This window comes from Ursus maritimus, unplaced genomic scaffold (assembly GCF_017311325.1).
Source record: "Ursus maritimus isolate PB19 unplaced genomic scaffold, ASM1731132v1 scaffold_10, whole genome shotgun sequence".
Lineage (NCBI taxonomy): Eukaryota > Metazoa > Chordata > Mammalia > Carnivora > Ursidae > Ursus > Ursus maritimus.
Window position 1 is genome coordinate 10,314,049 of NW_024423344.1, and position 2,706 is coordinate 10,316,754.

Here is a 2,706-nt window from a genome sequence, read left to right on the forward strand (position 1 = left end):
GGTGCCATTTACAATGTAAATTATTTAACACAATCAGGATAAAAGCCAGATGTTAAAAACCTTGATCTGAATTCTGAAACCGGGCATGAGAAGTGATTTGATGTTCTCCATGGCCTTGAAGCCCTCAGGGCTGTGCCAACGCTTGGACCCAAACTGGAAAAGCAGACTTTTATCAGAAAATTAAAATTTAACCAAACATATCTACAAACGGGAATGCACACACCTTCCTGTCAAATATCAGTTATTAATAAACATGTCGACTTGTGTGTTGGAGAAGAAATCACTGTTCCTCTGTTACATGAAAATAAATGATCAGTTCTAAAAAATCTATAACTCTGGTGATTTGAGTTTTGAGAGTTTGATGATAATTTTCTATTTCCTCACCTGTAACGGTTAACCTTTTTCTTATCTTCTGAGATGAAATTATATATCCAACACATTTTAACTTTCAACTGGCATTCACAGCGTCAGTAATTGGCATTGGCAGGACTGGAGAAGTAAGGCGCTAGGAAAGAAGATGAATAAAAGAGAAAAGGGGAGAGGAAAATCAGAGCTTTTAAAACCTAGAGGCTTGCACACCATCTACCAGGCCAGCTTCTCCCTTGGCGGGGGCGGGTTTTGGGTTCTCGCGGCCCGGGTATGGCATTACCTCATGTGACCAGCAGAGGGCGGCTCCTCCTTGTTTAAAGCAGAAAGCCTCGCACCTGGAGCTGAGGTTCTCCCAGAGAAGGCAGGTTTAAAGGGAAATTGCCTAAGCAGAGATCTGCCCACCACGAATTGTAAATGAGTGTCCTCTTAGCCTCTGCCTCTGTTGAAAGGACAAGAAAGGGCTGGTGAAGAAACAAAGCCCTTGTCACGTACTCATTCATTATTCAGCTCTTGCTGAGCGCCCACCAACGTTTGGATGTGCGTTGGGTACAGATGAATGAGACTCATCCCTGCTCTTGCATTCCGTGTTTGGTGGGGCAGAAGTCCACGCCCGGAGCAAGGGGAGGCCGGAGGCCGGTCGAACAGGGGCGTCAGAGGCATTTTGACACAAGTGTATCCAGCCGCTCCTAGGGTGAGCCATGCGTTGGGTAAGACCCTGGCGGTCTTCCTCCCAGGACCCCCCAACAGTCTCTCCACCCACCCCTCCCCCCAGATTTCTGCTTTTCCCTCCACCCCAATGTCCTCGCTGCCACCAGAACCCGTTTTTCAATAGGGTCAATGTGTGGGGCTTTTGGGTGACCCTTTCTTCTCTTCCCCTGTGCCCTCGCTTCCATTCCCACTGGGAGGGTGGCTGCCCTAATTCCACTCCCCTTCTTTGGCCCCCTGAAGCAGGTGGGCTTGCTCCGCGTGGCTGTCGCTAGGCCAGACCACAGCCTGGCACAGGCAGTTTTGCCGGTAGGCTTGTGTGTGCACTCTCAACCGGCTGGGGCCTCCTACGTGTCCCTGGCGTCCCCAAGGGTCCCTGCCTCTGTCGGCTGCCTGAGCCGAGTGTGTCACCTCTTTTCATTTCATCACTCTATGCACAGTTCCTGGTTAAGGCGCACGGCCTGATGGTTCCCCGGGCCCACACTGCAGAGACGTAACTGGCTCTCATCTTCCTTCTGAGGCAGCAAGTCAGACTCACGTGCCGCCGAATGGGGACCGTCTGCATCTCCTACCTGTGAAGGTCCAGCTGCAGAGCAGCAAAGGCTTTCTTCGCTTTGAGCCTCAGCCCCGACTGGCTGCCTTTCTCTTTTACCCTGCGGCCGCCGAGCTGCCGAACCGAAGAGCCGGTGCCTGAAACAAACGTGCCCCGCCCACCGAGGGCGCCTCTGGAGTCCTGCAGCCCCCAGAGGTGCTCTCCCCATCCCGGGGTCAGGGAGCTGTGCCCGGAAGGTGTGCCTGGAGAACTGGGACTGCTGTGTTGCTTTTTCTTTCTTTCTTTTTTTTTTTTTTTAAGATTTTATTTGTTGGAGAGAGAGTGCGAGCACAAGCAGGGGGAACAGTAGGCTCCCCGCTGAGCAGGGAGCCTAACTCAGGGCTCCATCCCAGGACCCGGGGATCATGACCTGAGCCGAAGGCAGGCCCTTAACCGACAGAGCCACCCAGGCGTCCCAGAACTGGGGCTGTTGTAAGCAAAGAGGTGAATTCACTTCCTTGGGTCACCTGAATATAAGTGATGTGAAGATACCTAAGCCTTTTTTGGCCCCAGATCCTGGGCTGGTCTTACCCCAACCCGGGTGGGGTATTAATTCAATGTTTTAGGTTGACTTGTCCTCTTTAAAAAAAAAAAAAAACTGTAAGAGTAGGAGAAAATAGGAAATACCAGGCTTGTTATGAAGCCAGAAATCTAAATATAGCTTCTGTAAAGAGCAGCAGACTCAATTGTGGTTTCTCTGTATCTTGAAAAAGCCGCAGCTAATGACCAAAACAGTCCCGCTGTATCTAGGCTGGTGACCAGCGACCAGGCCTTGGTGGCGTGGTAACCAGGATCACACGGCCTCCCAAGGACCCAGGGACCATGCTCCTGACATGGCAGAGGCTGCTCCCAGCCGCTCCTTCCGGTCCGAAGTGGGGAGGCACGGGGTCGCTGCAGCACCCTGTACCAGACAGACCCAGTCAGTACGAAACGCCATGAGATCAGGGTGACATGACAGCACTGGGGTGGGAGTGGGGGGGACCTTGGGTTGGGGGGTGTAGTGCTCGCCTTTCTGGGGAAAAGATTTGGAGCTGAATCTG

The 2,706-nt window shown here is 52.1% G+C and overlaps 1 long non-coding RNA gene across 1 annotated transcript; it reads right to left on the minus strand.

Annotated features, from left to right (window-relative positions):
• Window positions 1-383: 383 nt before the first annotated feature.
• On the minus strand, window positions 384-1,729 carry LOC103664328. The gene is made up of 3 exons (XR_568993.2): window positions 1,647-1,729; window positions 650-808; window positions 384-505 (listed from the first exon to the last, which is right to left on the minus strand). It is a non-coding gene; the product is annotated as an uncharacterized LOC103664328 (long non-coding RNA).
• Window positions 1,730-2,706: the final 977 nt, after the last annotated feature.